Raw genomic sequence first — 23676 nt, 5'->3', positions numbered from 1 at the left:
AGTGTGTCGTTGTGTCTGTACTTGTGTCTGTCTGTGTCTCTCTGTGCATCTGTTTATGTTCCTGTGCACCCACCAGGACCTGAGAGACTGTAGGGAGAGCAATAAAGAGACAGCGGGAAAGAGAGAGGCGGTAGGATGGTGACAAGGTTCAGCATCAGTGACCGTCTAATTCCTGAGCACTGCATGCTGGCTCTCCCCGCTGCTCTAGAGTGTCTGGGTACCTAATGGAGTCTGAAGAAAACAAACCACTGGAGCACCATAAACAACAGCTGTTCCTACGGCCACACGGACAGCTCTGTGAAGGTATGCCACACAGACCGACACACTGCTGTCCCCATAGTTCTGTGAGGTATGCCACACAGCTGTCTCCATAGTTCTGTGAGGTATTTATTTATTTTTACCTTTATTTAACTAGGCAAGTCAGTTAAGAACAAATTCTTATTTTCAATGACGGCCTAGGACCAGTGGGTTAACTGCCTGTTTAGGGGCAGAATGACAGATTTGTACCTTGTCAGCTCAGGGGTTTGAACTTGCAACCTTCTGGTTACTAGTCCAATGCTCTAACCACTAGGCTACCCTGCCGCATGCCACACAGACAGACACACTGCTGACCCCATAGTTCTGTGTGGACTGCCACACAGACAGACACACTGCTGTCCCCATAGTTCTGTGAGGTATGCCACACAGACCGACACACTGCTGTCCCCATACTTCTGTGAGGTACGCCACACAGACAGACAAACTGCTGTCCCAATAGTTCTGTGAGGTATGCCACACAGACAGACACACTGCTGTCCCCATAGTTCTGTGAGGTATGCCAAACAGACAGACACACTGCTGTCCCCATAGTTCTGTGAAGGTACGCAGCACAGGCGGACACACCGCTGTCCCAATAGTTCTGTGAAGGTACGCCACACGGATAGAGTGGCATGAAGGTAGGCCACCCCAGCAAAGCCACCCCTATATCCCATAGCTAAACATGACACACTTACCTTCTAAACAGACAACTACCCTACAGAGGTGGATGGGGGGGGGTGTTAGAGGAGGAGGAAGAGGGGTCAGTTGGGCGGAAGTAGGATTAGCTAGGTACGGCATTCGATGACAAGGAGCAGGTCATGGCTTAACCTTGAGATCCTTGTTGTCTCCGCGATAACGGTAACTGGAGACCAGCCAGGTCTCCTCTCTCTCTCTCCAGTCACACAGGGCTGAGGTCACTCTGCGCCGTTGTATGGCCAGTTCTGAGTAAAGTAAAGGGAGAAATGTGTTCAAAACAAAACATTGCTGTCCTAGATTTTAACAGGGTTAAGTCGGTATTGTTCTTTAGAATCCAAACATCCTATTATTCATTGTGATCATGGCAGGTACAGATGTAGGCTCTTCATTTGGATCTTAATTTGATCATTCTTTTGTTGCTGAGAATTTTTCTGCACGGCAGGAAATGCAAACGTGTAGTGTATTTGATGTTTAAAAAGGCTTCTAAAGCTTAATTTCCACTTGAAAATGTCAGACTTGATTTACCCCTACAAAAATATTCCATTAATTATAATCCACATAATTCACATTTCCTGTTGCTGCAGGATTATTTAACTGCTGTAGCAAACCTGCTCAAATTAAGATCCTACATCTGTAGCTACTATTGTGGGGAGTAAACAGACACTGGCCTGGAAATGGAGAGGGGGCTCATCAAAATCAAGCCAGCTTCAAACAGGAGCCTGGGGTGGAGGGAAGGAGGGTATGATGTGGGTATGGAAAAGTGGGGCATGATGATGCGGGGGAAATGGAGGGGTTGGATGAGTTCAGATATGGGGCATACAAGGGTTGATGTGGGCATTTGATTTGGGTAGGGTAGTGAAAGTAGTGAGAGTGAGATGGAGGAGGGGGGTGGGTCCACTGAGGAATGTGGTAGTGTGTAGGGGGACATGGAGGCCGGGAAGGGGGCACAGAGGGATGGTGTAGTGTGTGGGGGAGATGGAGGCCGGGAAGGGGGCACAGAGGGATGCTGTAGTGTGTGGGGGGGAAATGGAGGGGTTGGCATTGAAATGGGATAGGTCATATGGTGTGTTGCAAGAGGTGCGAGGGCCCTGGCGATAACGCAGGGCAGGCTGGGCAGTGGATGGTGGAGGTGCTGGAGCACCCATTCCTGGGGCTGTGCTGCCTCTCCAGCCTCTGTATGGAGCTCATTGTTCCTAATCCGGTCATGAGAGAAGCCAGATCACATGCAACAGCTACACACCCACAGATACCAACCAACACAGATCAACCGTCGCACAGATCCACAGGGTTGTTGGTTGTCACGTGCACACACACACACACACACGCACACACACACACACACACACACACACACACACACACACACACACACACACACACACACACACACACACACACACACACACACACACACACACGTGGCAACACAAACAAATACCTTCCTAATATTGAGTTACACCCCACCCCGTTTGCCCTCAGAACAGCCTCAATTCGTCAGGGTATGGACTGTTGTTGACCCATGTTGACCCCAATGCTTCCCACAGTTGTGTCAAGTTGGCTGGATGTCCTTTGAGTAGTGGACCCTTTTTGATACACACGAGAAACGGTTGAACGTGAAAAACCCAGCAGCTAAGCAGCTCTTCAAATCAAATCAAATTTGTCACCTGTGTCGAACAGTGAAATACAGTGAAATGCTTACTTACAAGCCCTTAACCAACAATGCAGTTTTAAGAAAATACCCCCAAAAAGTACGAGTTAAGAATAACAAATAATAAGAGAGCAGCAATAAATAACAATAGCGGGGTTATATACTGGGGGTACCGGTACAGAGTCAATGTGCGGGGCACCGATGGCGAGGTACTTCAGGTAATATGTACATGTAGGTAGAGTTATTAAAGTGACTATGCATAGATAATAACAGAGAGTGGCAGCAGCGTATAAGGGGGGGAGGGGGGTTAATGCAAATAGTCTGGGTAGCCATTTGATTAGATGTTCAGGAGTTTTATGGCTTGGGGGTAGAAGCTGTTTAGAAGCCTCTTGGACCTAGCCTTGGCGCTCTGGTACTGCTTCCCTTGCGGTAGCAAAGAGCAGTCTCGGTAGCCATTTGATTAGATGTTCAGGAGTCTTATGGCTTGGGGGTAGAAGCTGTTTAGAAGCCTTTTGGACCTAGACTTGGCGCTCCGGTACTGCTTCCCGTGCGTTAGCAAAGAGAACAGTCAATGACTAGGGTGGCTGGAGTCTTTGACAATTTTTAGGCCCTTCCTCAGACACCGCCCGGTATAAAGGTCCTGGATGGCAGGATGCTTGGCCCTGGTGATGTACTGGGCTGTACGCACTACCCTCTGTAGTGCCTTGCAGTCGGAGGTCGCGCAGTTGCCATACCAGGCAGTGATGCAACCCGTCATGATGCTCTTGATTGTGCGACTCTAAAACCTTTTGAGAATCTGAGGCCCCATGCCAAATCTTTTCAGTCTCCTGAGGGGGAATAGGTTTGTCGTGCCCTCTTCGTCACAGTCTTGGTGTGCTTGGACCATGTTAGTTTGTTGGTGATGTGGACGCCAAGGAACTTGAAGCTCTCAACCTGTTCCACAACAGCCCCATCGATAAGAATGGGGCCGTGCTCGGTCCTCCTTTTCCTGTTGTCCACGATCATCTCCTTTGTTTTGATCACATTGAGGGAGAGATTGTTGTCCTTGCACCACACGGTCAGGTCTCTGACCTCCTCCCTATAGGCTGTCTCATCGTTGATGATGATCAGGCCTACCACTGATGTGTCATTGGCAAACTTAATGATGTTGTTGGAGTCGTGCCTGGCTGGGCAGTCACGAGTGAACGGGAGGGGACTGAGCACACATCTCTGAGGGGCCCGAGCACACACCCCTGAGGGGCCCCAGTGTTGATGATCAGCGTGGCAGATGTGTTGTTACCTACCCTTACCACCTGGGGGCGGCCTGTTAGGAAGTCCAGAATCCAGTTGCAGAGGGAGGTGTTTAGTCCCAGGGTCCTTAGCTTAGTGATGAGCTTTGAGAGCACCATGGTGTTGAACGCTGAGCTGTAGTTAATGAATAGCATTCTTACATAGGTGTTCCTTTTGTCCAGGTGTGAAAGGGCAGTGTGGAGTGCAATAGAGATTGCATCATCTGCGGATCTGTTGGGGCGGTATGCAAATTGGAGTGGGTCTAGGGTTTCTGGGATAATGGTGTTGATGGGAGCCATGACCAGCCTTTCAAAGCATTTAATGGCTACAGATGTGAGTGCTACGGGTCGGTAGTCATTAGTTAGGCAGGTTACCTTAGTGTTCTTGGGCACAGGGACTATGGTGGTCTGCTTGAAACGTTGGTATTACAGACTCAGACAGGGAGAGGTTGAAAATGTCAGTGAAAACACTTGCCAGTTGGTCAGCGCATGCTCGGAGTACACGTCCTGGTAATCCGTCTGGCCCTGCGGCCTTGTGAACGTTGGTTGACCTGTTTAAAGGAACAGCTGATGCTCTCATGCATGTTTCATTGTTACTTGCCTCGAAGCGAGCATAGAAGTAATAGTTGGCTCTTGTCACTGGGCAGCTCTTGACTGTGCTTCCCTTTGTAGTCTGTAATAGTTTGCAAGAAAAATACAGGTGAAAACAATCTAGGTAGTTAGTGTGGTCTACAGCTTATCATGAGATACTCTACCTCAGGCGAGCAAAACCTTGAGACTTCCTTAGATATCGTGCACCAGCTGTTGTTTACAAATATGCATAGGCCCCCGATAGAGTTTATAACCCGCCAGCTGTATGTTATTAATGTCGTAGTTCAGCCATGACTCGGTGAAACGTAAGACATTACAGTTTTTAATGTCCCGTTGGTAGGATATACGTGCTTTCTGTTCGTCCCATTTATTTTCTAGCGATTGAACATTAGCTAGCAGTACGGATGGCAAAGGCAGATTAGCCACTTGTCGTCTGATCCTCACAAGGCACCTCGATCTCTTTCTGCGAAATCTCAGTTCCTTTCTCGAGCGAATGACGGGGATGAGGGCCTGTTCGGGAGCTTGGAGTATATCCTTCCCATATGAATCATTAAAGAAAAATGATTTGTCCAATTCAAGGTGAGTATTCGATGTCCCAGAAGCTCTTTCCGGTCATAAGAGTCGATAGCAGCAACACTGTACACAAAATAAGTTAAACACTGCGAAAAAGCGAACAAAACAGCAAGGTTGGTTAAGAGCCAATTAAATTGCAGCCATCACCTCCAGCGCCAGTTTTTTCTTAACACACTTAAATCAGTGTGCCTGGCACCTGCACTCTTAGAAAAAAGGGTTCCAAAAGGGTTCTTCGGCTGTTCTCATAGGAAAACCCTTTTTGGGTCCAGCTAGAACCCTTTTTGGTTCCAGGTAGACCTCTTTTGAGTTTCAGGTAGAACTCTCTGTGTAAAGGGTTCTACCTGGAGCTGAAAGGGTTCTATCTGGAACCAAAAAGGGTTCTTCAAAGGGTTTTCCTATGGGGACAGCCAAATAACTCTTTTAGGTTCTGGATAGCACCTTTTTTTCTAAGAGTGTACCACCATACCCTGTTCAAAGGCACTCAAATATTTTGTCTGCCCACTCACCCTCCATGTCTCAATTGTCTCAAGGCTTAAAAATCCTTATTTAACCTGTTTTTATTCTCTTTTCACCTGGATTCACCTGGTCAGTCTGACATTAGGTGTTCTTAATGTTTTGTATACTCGGTGTATACTGTAATCACACACACTGACCAATGTGTGTGAATAAAATAGAAAGTATTCATACTTTCCTATCTAATCTTTTTTATATCCCAGTTTTTAACCTAGATTCTCTACTTGAGTACTCTTACCTTGTAAATGACTATAAAGACTCTCTCCACTCCTCCCCCACCGCCAGATGTGACCTATCACAAGCTCCATCTGTCTAACGCACCTCAGAGCACCAGCAGTGCCATTTCTATGACAGGGTCCAGGATACCTCTGACACACACACACACACACACACTCACAAACAGACCCACAGACCCACTTAAACACACTGTCACGCCAAATGGATGCTGTAGGCTCTAAAGCAACTAGAGTGCTTGGCAACCATTTTAGACTATCCACTGCTTGAGATGCATAGGATTTATATCATATGCTTTTTCTCCATCTCGATCGTGTCTGTGTTGCAGTCTGTTGGGTGATTTTGGGGAGCTGTTTTTGAGCCTAAATGTCGATCACTCATTGTAATACTAAAGAATAAGTAATCATTCATCTGATTAAACCACCCATATGTTCTGGCATGTTGTAGAGACTAATGTTTGGTGCCTTCATGTAGATAACCCACTCACCTCGCCTTGCCAGCTGTGTTCCCAATCCTTTCCACAGCACAAGATGGTGTCCCTCACTCCCACTAGCGCATGGAGATGCCTGTCTTCCCTCTGTATGAATGTGCTCTCCATTGCTTCTACCCCACAGCCTTCACGTGTAGGCTGCAATGCAATCATCGCTGTTGCCATGGAGAGGGAGTACAGGCACCATTGGCGGTGGCGGTGGCTTTTGGGTATACATGGACACACGCTTGCATGACCTCGTGAGGAATAGCTTGGCGAAGGAGCAGCACACTGCCTGAGTATGATTCTGCAATGAGTCACCATGAGAAGCCGTGCACAGAACACTGCACTGCCACACTGCTCCATCACGTTGTCATGGTAATTAGTGTTTTCTTCGTCACCCACAGAGCCATAATGCATTGTTTATGTGGCACGGCAAGGGACAGCAAGAGAGGACTCTGGGTATAGGGACGGACAGTTTTGAGCGCTTCAGTGGCATCAGTGATTTCTCTATCCGGAAATCGGCTTTACAGAGCGAACTGTACTGTAGCCTATATGCACTCAGCTAAATCTGCTGCATGTCAGGCAGCACACCAAACCACAGAACCCTGCTGCATTCAACCTTCATTTTAAGTCTGACCTTGTGCTGATGCATTGACTGAGAGAGAAAAGAAGGGAAAAAAGCTTTTTGACTGTCAGCTGAATCCAGCCCTGGGAAAAAGCCAGACTTCTTCCTGTATGGGTAATTCAGTTCTGGGCTTGATACACTACACCGGCAGGCCACGGCACCTGAAACAAAATGGCCCCGTTGTTGAGAGTGACTGTGCAGTTTCTTCTCAACAGTGTGGTCTATGAGGCGTTGCCCTGAAACCGGGCCCGTGAGGTTAAAAGTGGTCAGGGTGTGAGACAGGAGCCCCACTCCATGCCAGGACAGAGGGCTGGTCTGTGCCGGGCAAAGCAGCTCTGTCCAGCCTGGTCTCATACACTAAACGTAACATCCGGGACACTCAAATTAGTATAATATGTTATGTTTGGTATAGTTACATAAGACAGAAGGTTACTTCAGGCAATAACGAAATTAGGGTGCTTGGTCGAGGTTAATGGGTGGGCGGGTGGGCGTATAACGTGAACGTCTAGAAACCCAAAGGTTGTGTGTTTGAATATCATCACGGACAACTTTAGCATTTTAGCTAATTTGCAACTACTTACAAATGATTTTTTACTTTGCAACTACTTAGCATGTTAGCTAACCCTTTAACCTAACTCCTAACCCTAACCTTAACCCTAACCTTAACCCCTAGCGTAGCTAATGTTATCCACCTAGCTAACGTTAACATTAGCCACCTAACGTTTGCCACAACAAATTGGAATTCGTAACATACACTATAATACTTTTTGCAAAATTGCAATCCATTACGTATTGTACGAATTGTAATTCATAACATATCACTCAAAATGGATGATGGACAAATTAATACATACCACACGAAATGTAACATATCATATCAATTACCTTTATTATGTTATGTCTACCCCGTAGTCCAGGTTGCTCGGTCGGGGGCTGGAGGAGCAGACTGGAACCCTTTTCAGGGCAGAGCTGGAGGGTAAACATCCCCAGCTCAAGTAGCCCTTAGCCTCCTCTCTACTTCTAGAAAGAGTAGAGTAACAGACTAAAGGAAAGAGAGAGAACCTGAGCACGGCACTCTATGACACACAAAATATATTTCCTAATTTGCGGACGATAAATGACACCTGAGCGTGAGATGGGAACTTGGACCTGAATGTAACAAAGTTAATCGTTAAGAGGCTGAGGCTAGGTAACACCATCACCACCGATAAATCCATGATAATTGAGAATTTCAATAAGCATTTCTCTACGTCTGGCCATGCTAGCCTCCTGGCTACCCCAACCCCGGCCAACAACTCCGCACCCCCGCAGCTACTTGCCCAAGCCTCCCCAGCTTCTCCGTCTTCATCGACCTGGCCAAGGCTTTCGACTCTTTCAGTCACCGTATTCTTATCGGCAGACTCAATAGCCTTGGTTTCTCAAATGACTGCCTCGCCTGGTTCACCAACTACTTCTCAGACAGAGTTCAGTGTGTCAAATCGGAGGGCCTGTTGTCCGGACCTCTGGAAGTCTCTATGGGGATACCACAGGGTTCAATTCTCGGGCCGACTCTTTTCTCTGTATCTATCAATGATGTTGCTCTTGCTGCGGGTGATTCCCTGATCCACCTTTACACAGACGATACCATTCTGTATACATCTGGCCCTTCCTTGGATACTGTGTTAACAAACCTCCAAACGAGCTTCACTGCCATACAACACTCCACTCCTTGGCCTCCGACTGCTCTCAAACGCTATTAAAACTAAATTCATGCTTTTCCACCGTTTGCTGCCTGCACCCGCCCGCCCATCTAGCATCAATACTCTGGACGGTTCCAACTTAGAATAAGTGGACAACTACAAATACCTAGGTGTCTGGCTAGACTGTAAAGTCTCCTTCCAGACATATTAAGCATCTCCAATCCAGAATTAAATCTAGAATCGGCTCCCTATTTCGCAACAAAGCCTTCCTTAACCCACGCCGCCAAACAAAGCCTTGTAAAACTGACTATCCTACCGATCCTCGACTTCAGCGATGTCATCTACAAAATAGCCTCCAACACTCTACTCTGCACACTGGATGCAGTCTATCACAGTGCCATCCGTTTTGTCACCAAAGCCCCATACACCACCCACCACTGCGACCTGTATGCTCTAGTCGGCTGGCCCTCGCTACATATTCTTCGCCAGACCCACTGGCTCCAGGTCATCTATAAGACTTTGCTAGGTAAAGCCCCGCCTTATCTCAGCTCACTGGTCACGATAACAACACCCACCCGTAACACGCGCTCCAGCAGGTATATCTCACTGGTCATCCCCAAAGCCAACACCTCCTTTGGCCACCTTTCCTTCCAGTTCTCTGCTGCCAATGACTGGAACGAATTGCAAAAATCACTGAAACTGGAGACTTATACTTCCCTCACTAACTTTAAACATCAGCTATCTGAGCAGCTAACTGATCGCTGCAGCTGTACATAGCCCATCTGTAAATAGCCAATCCAATCTACCTACCTCATCCCCATATTGTTTTTATTTACTTTTCTGCTCTTTTCCACACCAGTATTTCTACTCTCACATCATCATCTGCACATCTATCACTCCAGTGTTAATTTGCTAAATTGTAATTACATCGCTATTATGGCCTATTTTTTGCTTACCTCCATTTGCACACAATGTATATAGACTTTCTTTTTTTCTATTGTGTTATTGACTGTACGTTTGTTTATTCCATGTGTAACTCTGTGTTGTTGTTTGTGTCGCACTGCTTTGCTTTATCTTGGCCAGGTCGCAGTTGTAAATGAGAACTTTTTCTCAACTAGCTTACCTGGTTAAATAAAGGTGAAATAAAAAAAAATGAAAGATGGGAGTGCATTGGGTCTTGTGTTATCACCAGGGTTATGACACGTTCCTGTTGTGTGGCTATCTGGGGCTGCTTGCTGTGGATGATTCAGGTAGAGTGGGTATCCCACCCCCACTGAGACGAGGGGTGCAGCGGCGGAACGACGGGGTCACCGCATCTTGGGGTGCTATGGCACCCCCTACCCATAAAAGATCAGTGGCATTCAGGCAAGGGAGAAGGCTGTCTTTATAATGATGATTCCTGGCGCCAATTACAGCATCTGAATCAGACTCCTTATCTGTAGCAGCTATATGGGGCAGCATGTGGCCTAGTGGCTAGAGCGTTGGGCCAGTAACCGAAAGGTTGCTAGATTGAATTCCCCAGCTGACAGGGTAAAAATCTATTGTTCTGCCCCTGAACAAGGCAGTTAACCCACTGTTCCTAGGCCGTCATTGTAAATTAGAATTTGTTCTTAACTGACTTGCCTAGTTAAATTTAAAATATATATAAATAAATATCTAGTCTGGTAAATCTTAAAGAGTAAACTGAAAAAAAGAGCAAGCAGCTAACAGAGGAGTTTTCTTGTCTTTCTACTCCTCCTCCTCAATGCCAGTGCTGCTGAGCCAAAGAGCAGACTAGCTTTGTGATTTAATTGCACACTAGAGCAACCTCAGAGAATCCTGTTGGGTGCACTTGCCAAAACAGTTTGTGTTCTTTCTTTTTCTGCATTTGGAAAAAAAACGTAGCTGCTCTAGAAGCGGTAGTGGTGCTTGTTCAAGGCTGAGTAGGACCGCTATGCACCAGCCCTTTTCACCCTGCTCTGGTCTGACCTTTGTGCTCTTAAACCCTTTGGCAGACCTACCCCGGGGGGGTTACTAATGTGGAAGAGTAACTCCTCTCACAAGGGGTGGGATGAACTAACTGGAAATCCTTGACAGAGAAACCGTTGGGCCTTCAAACACCAACTTGAGCTGCAACTGTATCGTAAAATACTCTGATTGCTTATTCCGTGTCAGTCTGACTGATTTCAAAATACCGGACCATGCCATGCATTTCAATGTATTGTGGTGGTGCAGCTGGAAAGGAGAGTGGGACACTTGGAGGTGTTTAAAAGTAGTCTTTATGTCTGTGCCGTCAGCGTGTATTATACTGTAGGAGGAGGGGGCTGGTGGACAGAGTGTACTGTAGGAGGAGGGGGCTGGTGGACAGAGTGTACTGTAGGAGGAGGGGGCTGGTGGACAGAGTGTACTGTAGGAGGAGGGGGCTGGTGGACAGAGTGTACTGCAGGAGGAGGGGGCTGGTGGACAGAGTGTACTGTAGAAGGAGGGGGCTGGTGGACAGAGTGTACTGCAGGAGGAGGGGGCTGGTGGACAGAGTGTACTGTAGGAGGATGGGGCTGGTGGACAGAGTGTACTGTAGGAGGAGGGGGCTGGTGGCCAGGGTGTACTGTAGGAGGAGGGGGCAGGGCTTGGGAGTGTGTGTTTGTGCAGGGCCCGTTCAGCCAGGCATGCAGTGATGTGATGTTATTTTTTTAACCTTTATTTAACTAGGCAAGACAGTTAAATAACTAGGCAAGACAGACAACACAATCTTATTTACAATGAGAGCCTACCGGGGAACAATGAGTTAACTGCCATGTTCAGGGGCAGAACAACAGATTTTTACCTTGTCAGCTCGGGGATTCAATCCAGCAACCTTTCAGTTACTGACCAAAAGCTCTAACCACTAGGCTACCTGCCACCCCAATGTGATGTCCTGGCTGTTACATTATCCCCACTGGCAGAGTGCCTTCTGCCTCCTCGCTTCTGTGGGCAGCTGAACAAATGACCTTCCAGCAGGAATTTGATTTCACTGCATTTGCCGGGCATTCGCTCCATGAGATAAAAAAAACAACAACACTGCTCTCGACTGGTCTATGACAACTCAACCTATGGGGACAGGGACCATGACAGCTTGCATAGTATCATCCTCCACTGCAAGTGATCCAGTACTATATATTTTTGCTTGGAATGCAGTCTTTTTTATCATACGCAAAACAACACTTTTTAACAATTCATTCTTATGTAATTGCTCTGTAATATAGTGCCCAAAGACAATACATGTATTCCCTGTACCAAGCAGGACATTCGTACAATACCATGGCATCCATCCTTTGCAATCCACATATAGTGGAAATGTTTTACAGCAGCAATATAGGTACATCTCACAAAAGGTTAGCATGGCAGTGGGCCGGTCGCCTAGGAAAACACTCCATATACAGTGCCTTGCCAAAGTATTCGGCCCCCTTGAACTTTGCGACCTTTTGCCACATTTCAGGCTTCAAACATAAAGATATAAAACTGTATTTTTTTGTGAAGAATCAACAACAAGTGGGACACAATCATGAAGTGTAACGACATTTATTGGATATTTCAAACCTTTTTAACAAATCAAAAACTGAAAAATTGGGCATGCAAAATTATTCAGCCCCCTTAAGTTAATACTTTGTAGCGCCACCTTTTGCTGCGATTACAGCTGTAAGTCGCTTGGGGTATGTCTCTATCAGTTTTGCACATCGAGAGACTGAAATTCTTTCCCATTCCTCCTTGCAAAACAGCTCGAGCTCAGTGAGGTTGGATGGAGAGCATTTGTGAACAGCAGTTTTCAGTTCTTTCCACAGATTCTCGATTGGATTCAGGTCTGGACTTTGACTTGGCCATTCTAACACCTGGATATGTTTATTTTTGAACCATTCCATTGTAGATTTTGCTTTATGTTTTGGATCATTGTCTTGTTAGAAGACAAATCTCCGTCCCAGTCTCAGGTCTTTTGCAGACTGCATCAGGTTTTCTTCAAGAATGATCCTGTATTTGGCTCCATCCATCTTCCCATCAATTTTAACCATCTTCCCTGTCCCTGCTGAAGAAAAGCAGGCCCAAACCATGATGCTGCCACCACCATGTTTGACAGTGGGGATGGTGTGTTCAGGGTGATGAGCTATGTTGCTTTTACGCCAAACATAACGTTTTGCATTGTTGCCAAAAAGTTCAATTTTGGTTTCATCTGACCAGAGCACCTTCTTCCACATGTTTGGTGTGTCTCCCAGGTGGCTTGTGGCAAACTTTAAACAACACTTTTTATGGATATCTTTAAGAAATAGCTTTCTTCTTGCCACTCTTCCATAAAGGCCAGATTTGTGCAATATACGACTGATTGTTGTCCTATGGACAGAGTCTCCCACCTCAGCTGTAGATCTCTGCAGTTCATCCAGAGTGATCATGGGCCTCTTGGCTGCATCTCTGATCAGTCTTCTCCTTGTATGAGCTGAAAGTTTAGAGGGACGGCAGGTCTTGGTAGATTTGCAGTGGTCTGATACTCCTTCCATTTCAATATTATCGCTTGCACAGTGCTCCTTGGGATGTTTAAAGCTTGGGAAATCTTTTTGTATCCAAATCCGGCTTTAAACTTCTTCACAACAGTATCTCGGACCTGCCTGGTGTGTTCCTTGTTCTTCATGATGCTCTCTGCGCTTTTAACGGACCTCTGAGACTATCACAGTGCAGGTGCATTTATATGGAGACTTGATTACACACAGGTGGATTGTATTTATCATCATTAGTCATTTAGGTCAACATTGGATCATTCAGAGATCCTCACTGAACTTCTGGAGAGAGTTTGCTGCACTGAAAGTAAAGGGGCTGAATAATTTTGCACGCCCAATTTTTCAGTTTTTGATTTGTTAAAAAAGTTTGAAATATCCAATAAATGTCGTTCCACCTCATGATTGTGTCCCACTTGTTGTTGATTCTTCACAAAAAAATACAGTTTTATATCTTTATGTTTGAAGCCTGAAATGTAGCAAAAGGTCGCAAAGTTCAAGGGGGCCGAATACTTTCGCAAGGCACTGTATACTCCAACAGTTATCTGAATTCTCTCCCCCACTGGGTAGGCAGGTAAACAGTCTGAATGTGCTCTGACCTGGCCTCTCCTAAGGAAGGCTGAGCTGGCTTAAACCCTGATCAATGGTAATGTTTTGGCTTGAAATAGAACCGGACAGAGATTCAAGTGGACTTTGTATTGAGAGATGTTGCAGCACTCCTATTGGATGTGAAGGAAGAAGATAACTTAAAGGATAATGGGGCAATGGTTGACTTGGCAACCAGCACAGAGAGTTGTCGTTTACATAAAAAGACATACACAAAAGTTGCGCTTGGGAGATGACTTACTAGTGCCATCTAGACTAGCATGCCTCTGGTATACAGCGTCTATGTCTGCCTCTGTGTAGTATATTAGCTGATATCCCCTATCAAGTCAAGGTTAATTGGTCACGTGCACATACAATACAGCTTTGTCTCAGGGTGTGCTGCTGCGCTGGCCTTGCTATGGGGAATGGGCCGTGGCCTTGCACAAGATGGCCCGAAGGAGCGCTTGGTGTGACAGTGATGTGTGCTGTCGTCCACACCTTTCAATGCTCACACACTGCAAGATGCAACACACTCGGGCTCAGCCGTTGCCATGAGCACAAGGACAGAGGACCCCTTCTCAATGCCTGGCTGAATCAAAATCAGGTAACGGAAAAATAAATACGGTGCTTAACCAGGATTCCTTAGAAAATGTCTTACCTTTTGCATAAAATTATGTTTTTTTAGATTTGCTCTTAATTGTTTAAGCGATAAAATACAGTACCATAACAGATATTTACGGGAAAAAAGCTAAATAATACACGACAAAGATTGGTCCATGCCAGAGACTGTCATCATTCAATGGACAAACGCTAATGTTTGTGTTGTTGCAATGTTTGTGGGACGGTTGTTCAATAATGTCTGTGAGTTACTGTGAAGGTTAGAGCCTGAAAGTGCTATACATTGCATAGCAATTGTTTATGTGTCAATAAAGAATTATAGACAGCGAATGACAGAAATCAATCTAATCAGGTCCCATGTTGGCCTGTAGCAGAATGGCCTGCCAGTGACCCAGCCAGACCTGGCGAGTGGAAGCTGAAAGAACATGTTTCCCAAAAAACTGTGCCACATCCCTTCACTCCCTCCCCCAAACAGCTCTCCCATCCCCCAAAAAAGGAGGAGCTCAATGAATGCAGATGAAAGAGAAGTTCAATGGAGGGTAGTATTGATCATAGCTAGCTACACAGGTTTAAACTGAATTCATAAAGGTTTAGAATGGTCTCAGAGTATTGATGACCGGTAAACGTGTGCATGTATATGTCTATGGCTTCAAAGGTTAGAGGCACACATAAACAGATGCATCAAACTCATCCAAAATAGAGCAGATATACGTATAAACCAAGATCTCGAAGCCTTTTCTCTCCCACAAGTACCTATTCGCTCCATTCCATTCCTTTCCTCCAACACCATCATGTTGCTCCGTGGCGTCTCTAAGAGGACAGACAGTATTGGAGTCGACACATGCAGGGATGTCCTGTACGTAGTGTTTCTGTGAAGGTAACTGGTAATGGGAGACTAGCAGGGCGTGTTGTCCCAGGCAGGCAGCACAGGGCTGGGTCTGTCATGCTAGCCTTGGAGGGGGGTGGAGTGGTGGTGTAAATGTTTTGTGGGATTGCAGATTGCTGATCTGATATGTTGCATCATGCCATCTGTCCCCTGCCTAGGCCTGCGTTCTGAATGGAGAGATGGAGAAAAAGAGAAAGACAAGCAGAAAGATGTAGTCATCGGCGTTCCCTTTCCCTGCCCATGAAACCATAATATCAAGAGGTTATTAAAGGGCGTCATAAGTGATGATCAAAGGATATGCTAAATGGTTTCCTCATGGATTTTGTATGATATTGATCCTGCATGGTGGTGCAGTGTATAGGTGGGGCCGGGGACAGCTCTTTTTCATGCACAGTGCACACTGCAGGGCCTCTCCTTTGGTTCCATCGTTGTTACCTAGGCAGCAGTCCCGTTGTATTGGGAGGCTGGGAGGATCCCAGGCAGGGCTGGGAGGAGAGTCAGAGAGAGAGATTTAAACTGATTAATAATCTATGTGTTATACTTCAATCAATGGGACCAACTATCAATCCGCCAGGTTGTGAACTCTGCAAACTGAGGTCAATAAACATAACAGTGCCTCGGGGGCCCTGAGGGGAAATCAATCTCTTTACTAAAGCTCAGCCTCGCTCTGGTCCTGATTAAAAGGTCAACAGTCCTCTTCACATCATAAAAACACTGTGGTGCTAATCATAATGTTCCCAGGAAACAGAAAATAAAACTGAACTATGACTCGAGGATCAATGGCCTTCCATTTGTATTAACTCTGTCTTCAATTATTTATTCTGTAAGCACCGGCACCCACTTTGGAATATTGGATTGAACCATACATTAAAGCTACAGTAAACGTATGATCATGTATGACCTGGAAGGCTGAAACCCAACCTGGACTAGGTACAGATACAGTTTACCTCATGCATAGCCAAGCCAGTTGCCCAGACTCAAGTAGGCTACTGTATACTGAAAGCAGTGAAGAAAAGAATGGGGCTATGCCAAGCCTCAGGGAATACATCTTAGTTCTCTTTTGTCTGGTGCTAAAACACAGGAAGTTTATGGGGACACCAAGAAACGAACATCTGGAGCAGTAATTCAGACAGAAGAATATGAGCTCGGAAAGAGAGCGAGAGAGGGAGTCAAAAACATAAGTATCTTCCCTCCTCAGGCTTTCAAGATTTTATGATGATGATGGTCTCAAGCACTCCTGGGACAAGTAGATAACAGTTTAGTGACTGGCGCAACTCTTTTTCACTCTCCTTCAAATGTAAAACACTGTTTAGATTCTGTTGAAAAAGAGTCAGGTTCTTTCACATGGGAAGCCACTGTATCACGAGTGGCTGACACATAGACATTACATTGTCCATGGGCTGACAGGGCATCAACTGATGAGGTTCATCTTGAAACTCCATCCGTCAGCTGAGTAGAGGTGGAACCATAAACTGTAGGCTATGTCCCCTCAAATACAGCATGGCGGAGGACTTTACATTATTGATGAGGCCCCACTATGCATCTCTGCCGGGGTGAAGGATGGCTCAGGTCGGTCTTACTCAGCACTTCTGCTTCCAAAGCTCCATTATTTAGGCCGCGTCAGCATTACGTGAGAGAGATACATGTAGGTGGAGAGAGGGGAGTGAGGTGAGAGAGAGGGGTGAGAGGAAAGAGAGGTCGTTCTAGGTGGATTGGTAGTGTGAGTGAGATGATGCCAAGGTAGCCATTTTGATCATTCTCCCTCGCTGTAAGCTATGTCACTAGCTCTGGCCACTGTCAGATGTTCCCTGTCAACAGGCCAAGCTCATCAACAGTGGAGAGCTGCCCCAAAAGGAAAGTGGACCCAGTGCTGGTAGAGGGAGGATCTCAATTGTTACACACACACAGCTGGTCCATTGTAATTTATTCCTTACAGTACCCAAAGGACTAATGAAATCAGTAAGACCTTTCTGACATCCACCATCCAACATTCCTCCCTCAAACACTGATATATTCCACTGGCCAGACCTCTTTGGCTTAATTAGTATTTCATCCCTGGGGAAAAATGCACTAGGACAAATACACAGAGAACAATATGAAAAATCCCTGGCCTGCTGTACTGGAACATAGTCCATGACTATATTCCATTCCTTTCAAACAAACTACGGCGATAAGGAATGGATTAAGTGTCAAATATAAGCAGGCAGTCTAGAAATATAGTGGAACATGCTAGTGTAAATTTAGGTTGGGCGTCTGGCACTTACATAGCAGTGGTGTTAAGCACATGTTGCTGAAAAAAACACCATGTTTATAGTATATACACAACACATAAATGATGCCTTTGTTGATCCTCCTGCCTTGCCCTCATGAGGACAGATGACTGCTGTGAACACAAGGCCAGGCACCCAGTAGCTTTCCCAGATTGTTTTGTTTGGCGTATGTACACGGCTTGAATATTTTATATGGCGCAATACAATGGCATTACGCAACATAATGTGGCTTTGTTACAGTCTATTCTCAGCCCTCTAGGAGAAATCGCACCATAATTATGCCTTAGGTAGGGGTGATAAATGTTTTAATGGATTCAATGTTTTATTCATAGCCTCCGCGGCACTATTGGGATATATACACGGGAAAAAACAGACACAAAACATGGCTGGATCTGCGATTGGTTTACATGCTACGGTGGACAAACAAATGCACATCCTGATAGGAAATACAGTAGGTTACGTAGTTTAAAAGCTATTATCATCTGCCAATCTGCTCTCTCTTTTAAATATGGATGGTATTTCCCTGGGTTGCATGGGAAGGAAGATGAGTTGGGGGGGGCAGTAAAGACCAGTTCTTCTATTCATCTGTATTCTATTTGCCTACACTTCAACAGCTTCACCCCACTCTGCGAGAAAAATATGTACAGTATATCAAATGGTCCCTTCCTCTGGCTCTTCCCCCTATTGTCAAGGTGAATGATAAAATATCCCGAGGACCATGTTTGCTGAATTGGAGAGAAAATGGGAAAACAACGGGTATAGGACAGAGAGCTATGGAGGTGTCTACTGTCTACATCAGAGTTTCCCAAACTCGGTCCTCAGGACCGCAAGGGGTGCCTGTTTTGATTTTTGCCCTAGCACTACACAGCTGATTCAAATGATCAACTAATCATCAAGCTTTGATAGACCAAAACGTGCACCCCTTGGAGTCCCGAGGACCAAGTTTGGGAAACACTGGTCTACATTAACTGACACTATGTAATTACTACTGTGTAAGCATTAGGCTGCTATCTGTCTCAGAACTGGAAAAACTATGGGCCATAAATAAGCATTTACTCAGTGTAAAAAAGCTGCTCTGCCACAGTTCTGAGAACAGCAGCACCCAGGGAAACAGAGTGGTTCCCTTTTACTCCTTTACAGACATCCTGAAATGTTGGCTGAAGTGAATGAACACCATTTAAAGGGACATGACAAATGTAATGTCATGGCAGAATGATTTGATCTTGAGCTGTTAAAAGAGATGTTCCCGAAGATTGAAAACAACCTCAGTATTTTTAACGACCTCCCGTTTTGGACGTATAAATGTATAAATTCTCGACGTATAAATGTATGGCTCGTACATGAAAAATGAACAATCTACAGTCTTTTTCCCAGTGGAAAAAGGCCATCCTTACATTCTAACCTGCCGTCAAGACACACCGTGCTTGTTCCTGTCATGTAGTGAACGCGCACTCTGAAGCAAGTTTTCAAGTGGCTGCATGGCTTACCATTAGCTGTTTTGATAACAGCAGAAATAAATTGAATAAATTGATCAAATCCATGCATCATAAGTTACAAAAAACATCAGAAATGAGAAGTTTGATCTATTAGACCTCAGTATTATTTTGATGCTAATTGGCTTATTGTAACATTTGTGCTTTTAGAAAACCTCAACATTGTGCTATTTATTTTGTGTACGTGTGGTATGTTGTTGTTGGGGACAGTATTATTGAAAATATAAAATAACTGAAAGAACGACCTTGTGGTAGTTTCATTTCCCTGTAAATGCATTGCTCTGCAAACCAGAAAATGCCTGGTATGGCATCACTGCCTGGTACAGCAACTTCTCGGCCTCCGACCGCAAGGCACTACAGAGGTTAGTGCGTATGGCCCAGTACATCACTGGGGCTAAGATGCCTGCCATCCAGGACCTCTACACCAGGCGGTGTCAGAGGAAGGTCCTAAAAATTGTCAAAGACCCCAGCCACCCCAGTCATAGACTGTACTCTCTACTACCGCATGGCAAGCGGTACCGGAGTGCCAAGTCTAGGACAAAAAGGCTTCTCGACAGTTTTTACCCCCAAGCCATAAGACTCCCGAACAGGTAATCAAATGGCTACCTGGACTATTTGCATTGTGTGCCCCCCCAACCTCTCTTTTACGCTGCTACTCTCTGTTTATCATACATGCATAGTCACTTTAACTATACATTCATGTACATACTACCTCAATTAGCCCGACCAACCACTGCTCCCACACATTGGCTAACCGGGCTAATCTGCAATGTGTCCCACCACCCGCCACCCACCACCCGCCAACCCCTCTTTTACACTACTGCTACTCTCTGTTTATCATATATGCACAGTCACTTTAACCATATCTACATGTACATACTACCTCAATCAGCCCGACTAACCGGTGCCTCTGTATAGCCTCACTACTGTATAAAGCCTCGCTACTATTATTTTTCACTGTCTTTTTACTGTTGTTTTTATTTCTTTACTTACCTATTGTTCACCTAATTCCTTTTAGACATTTCACAGTTGGTTAGAGCTTGTAAGTTTGATTTCAGACACTATCAGCCTACCTTTATTTTGTGTCAACCATCCATCAAAATGAACTAATTCCATGTAATCCACCTTTTGTGTTTCTAAACTTTCACACACAAATTCCACGTTATGGGGTAATCCAATGTGGGCACCACCGCAGCTGTTGATTGATTTGGCTGTCAACCGAACTTGATGTACAATGTTGATTGGCAGGTGGAAGGATGTCCAAAGAGGTTACAAGATTAAAGTGGGATCAGATCAGCAAAGTATTGTCCAATGAGGTTGCGGGGTGAGCCCAACATACACACCCTACATAGGTTGTCTTTTTGGGGGGCACATGCTATAGAGGATAAAGAACAACGACGTTGTACACAATATTTAGGGACCCGTTTTGGTTCGTGAGCGTTACATTCAAAACTACTGGCTGCAATTATACAAAGCCTTTATAACATATCTTTAAATGGCGCCTAACGCTGCATTATAACGCGGAGTATTGGAATCCACTGCAAACAAACGCCTCATTGTATTTGAATTCCGTTGGCTTGTCAAACACAACAATGGCAGCACAGGCAGATAATAACACACACATTTGAATTAAATTCAGTCAAAGCTGTTATCAACAGGTGAAGGGACATGTCTCACTGAGTGAAGTATGAGGTCAAATAGAAATGAGACGGAACATTCTAAAATGGGCTCTCATGCTCTAGTAGCCATGGCCACCACCAGCATGCGGTTAAATCACTCTGTAGAACCCCCAGTACACCACAATCACACTTTTAAAAAATAAAATGGGACATTTATTTTTTATTTGTTTCATGAAAAGGAAAATTAGAGAATATCAGTTAGTTGTGACCCAAGCAGCCCAGGAAAATCATCAGGCAGGAAGAGCTTGATTAGTGGGTGAGAGAATAGAAGACTAGGTAGCAGCTTGGTTTAATTAGATCTCTGTCTGTGACACAGCTGTTCAGAGCAGAGGCTCTACCTCGGTGCTCCCTGACCCATCATTTCACAGCCCACTGGTAATGAGATTGATCCTGCATGCCCAAAAATGGAGAGAAGAGAGCAAGCAGGTGCCATCACCACTGCCACAGACAGCAGGCCTTTCCCTCGCTGTCACAATCTGCCCCATCACCACCAACTTGCCTTTCAAAACCACAGAGATAGGAAGAATTTCAGGAAGTTGAAGAAGATATTTGCATCCCAAGCTTCCATGCCTATGGCCTGCAGTTAAAGGGCTGCATGCTCATTTAAGGCACATCACATGATCCTGGTTGTCTGTGAGTGTTTGATGGTGAATATATCTAAGATCAGAAGAGCATGCTCTCTTTTCCATGTTGAATATTGCCCTCAGAAAAGCCTCAATTCGTCGGGGCATTGCCTTTTCTGGGTCAAGATCACTTTCCCAGTCAAAATTCAAGCCGAGATCTACCGCTCAGATGTTTTTTTTTTACACATCTTAAATTTAACAGTTCTGCAGGAATGAGGTTTGTGCTGTAGGCCTAATACATTATCACAACACATTGGCTATATGCCTGGCCTGCCAATATCGTTCTTCTCAGACCATATCTTATATTTAAAAACTTGAGCTTTGATAACATAATAGATCAGTTGGTGTAGCACTTGCAAGGCACAGCTCAGGATACATTGAAATAATTTGACAACAATTAGCTTTTTTGCTGGTCATGGTGCTTTCAAGACAACTGGGAACTCGGGGGGAAAAAACGAGGTCAAATCATGACATCAGTGATCATCAGGTTGGAGATCTAGGGTGTGTTCATAAATTCAATCTGGAGTGCCAGAGTGCACTCGTAAATTCAGAGCGTTTCGCTCTGGAAGCGTTCAGAGCTACTTCCAGACACATATGCGAGAACACCTCACTCTGACAATTTTACTCGCCCTAGCAGAGCTGGTTAGGCTGTTTTCATGTTATCCAGAGCGTTGGTGACTAACTGTACTACTGGCAACAATTTAATTCCTCTTTTTTTGCCGACGTTTACTGACACCGGCCATATTCAAAGGGTGTTGAGAGTTCATAAATTCCTCAGTTATTCTGCGTTCTGGCACACAGACGACAGTGCTCTAAAATCGGAGTAGATCGCCGAATTGAATTTACGAACGCACCCCTAGAAAGATGCCAGAGTTTCCGACTTGGAATTCCGAGTTGGATGACCGTTCAAAAAGATTTTTCCCAGGCAGATCTTATTTTTTCCCAGAGTTCCCAGTTGTTTTGAACACGACATTCGTCTCAGAGGGAGGGAGAGAGTAGAAGAGGGTCAGCCTCTCATGGTCCCTGCTCTCTCCTTCCTTTCTTCTGCTGAGACTGACCAGAGACCTGATGGCGAAACTCTAGTCGCACAAGCATCATGCACAAATGAATTTTGTTCCTATGACCAGAGAAAGTGAAATATTCTTCGATATTCATTCAATCATTCATTCCAACTGCAACGCGTGTGGACATAGAGAGACACGCTTTTTATCTTTTGTAATAGTGATGAATAAAACAGTGTTGACAGTGTTGGAAAAAAACCTAAACAACCTAAACATAAACTAACTGATAACAGCAGCTCTTTGCTGTATTCTTTGACAGTCCCACTCTGGTCATGGTTTAAAAACGATGAAATCTCAAGTAGGATAGTATCAAACTTTGCTGTGGCAGGGGTCGTAGAAGCTGTAGGCACGGTGTTTTAAGCTGTCTGATTGGCACAGTAGGCACACTCAATTTGGCCACAGATCTCCCGGTCCGCCAGGTAGGCAGAGTTGGTCTTTTCAGACAAATGAAATGGTCCCAAAAATAGGAACACTTTGCCTACCCAGTGTACAGGGCTTTATCATTGGCATTTCTACAGAAAAGTTTGATGATCTATTAGGGATGCCTTGAAGATTGACCGGCTGATGACCACTGGACAACAAGGTGTCGAAGCGTTCCACAGGGATGCTGGCCCATGTTGACTCCAATGCTTCCCCACAGTTGTGTCAAGATGTCTGGATGTCCTTTGGGTGGTGGACCATTCTTGATACACACGGGAAACTGCTGAGCGTGAAAAACCCAGCAGCGTTGCAGTTCTTGACACTCAAACCGGTGCGCCTGGCACCTACTACCATACCCCGTTCAAAAGCACTTAAATATTTTCTGTTGCCCGTTCACCCTCTGAATGGCACAAATACACAATCCATGTCTCAAGCCTTCTTTAACCTGTCTCCTCCCATTCATCTACACCGATTGAAGTGGATTTAACTGTTGACATCAATGAGGGATTATCACTTTCACCTGGTCAGTGTCATGGAAAGAGCAGGTGTTCCTAATGTTTTGTACCCTGTGTATATGCATCTACAAGTAAGGTAGGACTGTCACTATATCATCATAACTACAGCCTGGTCAATGCTTTAATTCTGCTCAGGATCCATACCATTCACCTTTTTCAATCTTTCTGTAGGAGGCTCATGACATGGTTGCATAAGATACCGTGCATGGAATGCAATTTCAGCTGGATCTCATCTCTCACGATTCAACCCTACAAGGTGGAGACTTGGCGTGAAGAGAATATGCATATCACGTTTAAAGACCTTAAAAGGCGGACACATCTTTCGCATGTGCGCCTTATTTGGAAAAAATGGGTGAGGCTACTTTTTATATGACCAATTACACGACGAGGTCTCACGAGGTGTGGGTGGTGTCACGAATTGACGCGAGGCTCTT

The sequence above is a fragment of the Oncorhynchus tshawytscha genome, linkage group LG09, assembly GCF_018296145.1.
Source record: "Oncorhynchus tshawytscha isolate Ot180627B linkage group LG09, Otsh_v2.0, whole genome shotgun sequence".
NCBI classification, from domain to species: domain Eukaryota; kingdom Metazoa; phylum Chordata; class Actinopteri; order Salmoniformes; family Salmonidae; genus Oncorhynchus; species Oncorhynchus tshawytscha.
The sequence above is the reverse complement of the archived record's forward strand: the minus strand, read 5'-3'. Positions refer to the sequence as shown.